At 48.2% G+C, this 5712-nt stretch overlaps 1 long non-coding RNA gene across 1 annotated transcript; it reads right to left on the bottom strand.

The window, feature by feature from the left end:
- Positions 1–243: 243 nt before the first annotated feature.
- On the bottom strand, positions 244–3657 carry LOC134486754 (uncharacterized). Its single transcript, XR_010066134.1, has 2 exons — positions 1568–3657; positions 244–965 (listed from the first exon to the last, which is right to left on the bottom strand). It is a non-coding gene; the product is annotated as an uncharacterized LOC134486754 (long non-coding RNA).
- Between the last annotated feature and the right edge of the window lie 2055 nt (positions 3658–5712).

Below are 5712 nucleotides of genomic sequence, written 5' to 3'. Positions count from 1 at the left end.
GATTAGAGCAAGCAAACAGAAGTCCAGCCCTCCGGCAACCGGCTCAGCGGTAGTACCTCCCCCGCCACCCCGCCCCCGGCTCAAGTTTCCTTTCTCCTGGGAAGAGAGTGCCATCTTGTGGGCGATCAGTGAACTTACGCATACGCCACTCCACTTTTCTTTTCTTTTCTTTCTTTCTTTCTTTCTTTCTTTCTTTCTTTCTTTCTTTCTTTCTTTCTTTCTTTCTTTCTCTCTCTCTCTCTCTCTTTCTTTCTTTCTTCCTTCCTTCCTTCCTTTCTTTCTTCCTTCCTTTATTTCTTTCTTTCTTTCTCTCTCTCCTTCCTTCCTTTCTTTTCTTTCTTTCTCCACTCCATTTTTCTTTCTTTCTTTCCTTCCTTCCTTCTTCCTTCTTCCTTCCTTCCTTTCTTCCTTTCTTTTTCCTCCTTCCTTCCTTTCTTCCTTTCTTTTTTCTTCCTTTCTTCCTTCCTTCCTTTCTTCCTTTTGTTTTCCTTCCTTCTTTCCTTTCTTCCTTTCTTTTTTTAGGTTATTTTATTTATTTACATTACAGTCATTGCCCACCTCCACCCCCCACCCCTGTTCCTCATTTTATTCCTCTTGCCTCCCAGAGGGTGTTCCCCACCCCCACCAGGCCTCCTCCTTCCCTGGGGGAGGGTTAGACGCATCTTTGCATCGTCTCCCACTGTAGCCAGACCAGGCGGTCCTCTGCGTATATGTGCCAGGGGTCTCAGATCGGCTCCTGTTTGCTCCTGGTTCTTGGCTCAGTTTCTGGGAGCTCCCTGGGGCCTGGGTTAGTTGAGACTGCTGGTCTTTCTATGGGGTTGCTCTCCCTTTCAGCTTCTTCAATCCTTCCCCTAATTCAATCATTGAGGTCCCCGACTTCAGTCCAGTTGTTGGATATGTATCTTCCTCTGTCTCAGTCAGCTGCTAGTAGGGCCTCTCAGGGGACAGCCATGCTAGGCTCCTGTCTGTAAGCACACCATAGCATCAGTAATAGTGTCAGGTTTTGGTGGCCCCCATGAGAAGGATCCCAAGTTGGGCCTGTCATTGGACCGCCTTTCCTTCAGTTATTTCTCCATTTTTGTCCCTGCAGTTCTATTAGACAGGAACAATTCTGGGTCGGAAATTTTAACCGAGAATTAGTGACCCTGTCCCTCCATTGAGTCCCTGTCTATCTACTCTTCAAGTGCCCTCTCCTCAGTGTTAGGCATTTTGGCTAAGGTCACCCCCCAATGAGTCCTGAGAGCCTAGCACCTCCCAGGTCTCTGGGACTTCCTAGAGAGCACTTCCACTTCCCACCCTCCCCCCTGAGGCTGCTGATTTGCATTCATTCTCTTGGCCTCTGGGCTTCTCTCCTGTCCCCTCATATCTGATCCTGTTCCCCCTTTCCCCTCTCCCACCCAGGTCCAACCATCCCTCTGCCTCCCATGATTATTTCCTTCCCCTTCTAAGTAGGACTGGAGCCTCCTCACATACACCTTTCTGCCTGTTACTCTTCTTATGGTCTGTGGGCTGTATCGTAGGTAGTCTGGACTTTTGGGTTAATATCCACTTATCAGTGAGTACATACCATACATGTCCTCTTGGGTCTGAGTCTTCTGCACGGTATCCAGGCCATCCCAACACTGCTCTTAGGGGTGAGCTGATCCTGATTTTCAGCATCTGCTGACAGTGTAACATCACAGCTGCAGGAGATACACACGGCATGACACACACCATGACACACACTGTGACACACACTGTAACACACACCGTGACCCCAGCTCCCAACCTGTGGAATGAGCTGACCCCATCCTGCCACCAGAGACCATCTTGTGTTCATCTGTAGAGAAGCTCTCCTGCTCACTACTCAGAGAGATGTCCACAAAAGAGTGCCAGCACTTAAGAGGCTGAGGCAGGAAGGTAGAGAGTTCAAGGCCAACCTGAGCTACACAGCAAGACTCTGTCTCACAGGAAAAAAAAATCTAGAAGGCCAGATCTAGAACCGAATGATCTAAAGAACTACCAAGCAACAGCAAAATGGCAAGCAGAGAAGTTGTACCTTTCCACTCATTTAGAGAGACAGGGTTCACAGGTCTTGGTTGTCTGTCCCACCAGAGCTGCTTTTCACAAGTGGTAGTACATAGGGGGCAGCACTGGGATTCCTGTTAAAATTCACCAGTGCCATGTGCCTTGATAAATATGTCATTTTCTCAAGTAAGCTCCAATCTCATCTTCTCCTCCGTCCTCCTTTCTGTGTCACCTAGGAGGTTCTGAAGATTCTCACATTAAAAGGGCCAACAGGGGGATGCGCAAACAGCCCCCCAAGCAGGAAAATGCTTCTGAGACAGTGGTACTTACTCAGCACCTCATAAATGCCAGGAAACCAGCAGATCTCATTTCATCCTTGAAGCAACTCTGTCTGTAGCCATCAACTACCAACTCAGTTGGTAAATAAGAAATATGGGGGGCGGGGGTCAGTAATAGAGCTGTTCAGGGCCATTCAGTGTGATACTGGTACGACTGAGGTGACTCAAATGGTGGCCTTCAGAGTTCAAAGTAGGTCGGTGTAGCCAACGTGCCTTTGGATGGCAGGAATCAGAGCTCATTGGAGACATTTTCCATGTCATATTGTTGCATGAATAAGACCCCAGGTTTATGCCATGCAGGCTCTGTGTACCCTCATACAAACACGTTTGTATTTCTATCCCCTCTTCTCTTCTCTATCCGACACCAAAGAAGAATAAATACCTAAGAGCCACGCCCTTCCCCTTCAGCCTCCTACTTGGAAGTATGATCCAGTGAGCCCAGAGTTAGATGAAGAGTCTCAAAGACCCAGATATGAGAAACCGAGGTGTGGGCAGGGTGGGAGCAGGGGAGGAGGGAGATCTGGCAAGGCAGAAGGAAACGGGGGTCAGCTACATGGAGTCTCTTAGGCAACCATTGGTGAAACACATTTGAACACTGACAAATGTGTGAATGGCTCTTTGGCCATGAAAAAGCAGCTGTGGGCACATCTGGTGGCCCTGCTGTGGGGGACAGAGTACACAACATGAGGACTTGGGGGCTGGAATCCATAGTAGCCCTAGCAACACTAGAGTTCTGGAGTTAAGGAAGCTGAAGGGTCAAGCCAAACTGAACTACTCCGTGCGTCCATGGAGGTCCACACCGATACTGGCGTCTATAAGAGCAAATGGCAGGGGCAGAAAACAGCAATTCCAGCAAGGGAGATTCAAGGGGAGCTTCATGGAGCAAGTCTGGTTGACATTTAATCACCCAGGTATAGCAGGGCACGTGCTCTGAGCCCCTCGCCCAATTTGCCTACAGGTATCCCCTGCTTATGGAAGAGCTAAGGAAGAAATATGGGGTTAAAGTGTGTGTATGCGGGTTGGGGATTTAGCTCAGTGATAGAGCGCTTGCCTAGCGAGCACAAGGCCCTGGGTTCGGTCCCCAGCTCCGGAAAAAAAAAAGTGTGTGTATGTGTGTGGGGCGGGGGGTTCATCATAAGGAAAGGACCTGGGCTGGTGAGATGGTTCAGCAGTTAAGAGCACTGGCTGCTCTTCCAGAGACCTGAGCACAATTCCTCAGCACCCACATGTCTGTGTATAACCATCTAGAACTCCAGTTCCAGGATCTGATGCACTCAGGGGTTCTGTAGGCACGGGGCATGTATATGGTACACAGAAATAAATCCAGGCAAAACATCCATACACACACACACACACACACACACACACACACACACACAAATAATGATAACAGCAATAATAATAATAATTAATAATAATAATAATAGTTTTTAACAGTTAAAGAAAAGGGGACTGGGTGGAATTGTTTTCCTTCTGCTGTGTGTGTATGATAAATGCAGTTCCATCCATCCAGAAATGCAACTCCAGACAGCTTGTCCATTGCAAGGATGACATGTGGGCCCTGTTTGAGGAGGGAAGAAGGGAGTTCCTAAGCTGAGAGGGTCAGGAAGCTGGAACACTCAAGGTTGAGAAAGAAAAGTTAAGGGTTGTGACAGGTAATAGGCGCTGTCCTTCTCGAGGCTGAAGAGGGTGGCCAGCAGCCAGTGCGAGGCCCCTCCCACTTACACGAGGGGTTCCTCTAGTTTGCTTGTTTGCTTTGCTCGGATTCTGATGTTCAAAGGCGGTGGGTTTTGTTGATGTTTTGGATGAAGAATGTGCCTTCTGAGAAACAGAATTCTTCCAGCCTAGACTGAAAGGGAAGAATCAAGATAGGGAAGCATCGTTTGGGGTATGTCTCTTTAGCAAGACATCATGTGAATTTTTTCCTTTTGCTAGTTTTCTTTGTGACTGTGCCAGAGCTCGAGCCCAGGGCTTTGTGCTCTTGCACTCAACCACTGAGCCATACTCCCAGCTCCTTGATTTTTAAGACAGAAGAAAGGCAGGGGTGTAGCAGGTCCTAGAACCTTACAGCAGGCTAGACCATGGTCAATCAATCTCAGTCTGACAAAGGCAAATTCTTTTCTTTGGAATCATCTAGAGGCAGATGGTTCAGAGAAGCCAATCCCTTCTCTGTCTACTGTCCCTGAGAAGCAATGAAGACAAAAGCTTACAAACCAGTCTGCCTTGTGTCTAGTTCTGAATATGCCAACCTCGGGCCAAATGTGCTAGCTCCTGGCTGGTCGTCACCTTTCTAAAGATAGGTACATTTTTAGCTAGCCTGCTTACAGCCGTGCTAACTGTGGGCCACAAGCTTTCCAATATAGTAGGAGACAGGGTGAGTGATGGGATTTCGATCTTAAGAAGGCTAAGTTTCCACATCTAAGTAGCTGTGGTATGCTAGAACAAAGAACTTATTTTTGCCTTCCAAGGTAAGCACGAGCCAAGAAAGCAGACTGCTGGGGGCTGTGCAAGTTGACACATGCTCCTTAGCCCAGAAGCTAGAAAGGGCAGAGAGGTCATGCAGGGAGGTGAGTATTGACCCTACCGCATGTCCTCACTTCATCAGGCTGGGATGGGTCTCTCGCCAGAGGCTCTGCTGCTCTCGGAGATCCTGGGCTGCTGACATCAGCCTGAAGTCACCCACAGACTCCTCAGCCTTGCAACTTTCCTTTCTACAAATGCCAGGCTTCCCTGTGTTTGCTGAGTTCTCCATTCCTTGTCCAAAAGCTTGGATGTCTGTGTGCTAAATACACACATATGCTGGATTCTCTCTGGGGCCAAATGTTTGGACTACACAGCACTGAGAAAGAACATCAACACGTGTTTTCCTTTAGATAGCTATTTGGCGCTGGGTAAAGCTGGTTAGTTTAGTTTTTAATAATAAACTCTTAAGAATGGCCGGGCTGGACTTCTGTTTTGTTCTGAGGTTCTTCATTCCAGAGTCACAGTAGGTAGAGCCCTGTGGCCAGCCTAAGAATGCAGCTGCAGGGCTGAGGTCCCCTCAAATTAACCTGATGCCACCAAAGACAGGGAGACCAAAGGGCAGGTCAACTGTAAAGAGGGTTTAAAGTGAAGCCAGACAGGCCCAGATCCTACTACCCAAAGCACAGTCAACTCGGTTAAAGGTCAAGGGATCATTCAAAGATCCAAAGAAGAATTGATTCCAAGATGGTTCCTGTGACTGGGACTGAAGTGCTGGGCCTTGGCTACAGCAGACCCACTCCAGTACTGCTCAAAGGCTGTAGAAAGGACCCTCATGTCTTCTGAGTCTTATAAGAACAGCTTTCTTGGAGGACTCCAAGGACCCTACAGCTGTCAAGATCAACTG

The sequence above is a fragment of the Rattus norvegicus genome, chromosome 4, assembly GCF_036323735.1.
Source record: "Rattus norvegicus strain BN/NHsdMcwi chromosome 4, GRCr8, whole genome shotgun sequence".
Classification (NCBI taxonomy): Eukaryota; Metazoa; Chordata; class Mammalia; order Rodentia; family Muridae; genus Rattus; species Rattus norvegicus.
Note: the sequence above shows the minus strand (reverse complement) of the source record. Positions and strands in the feature narration are given on the sequence as shown.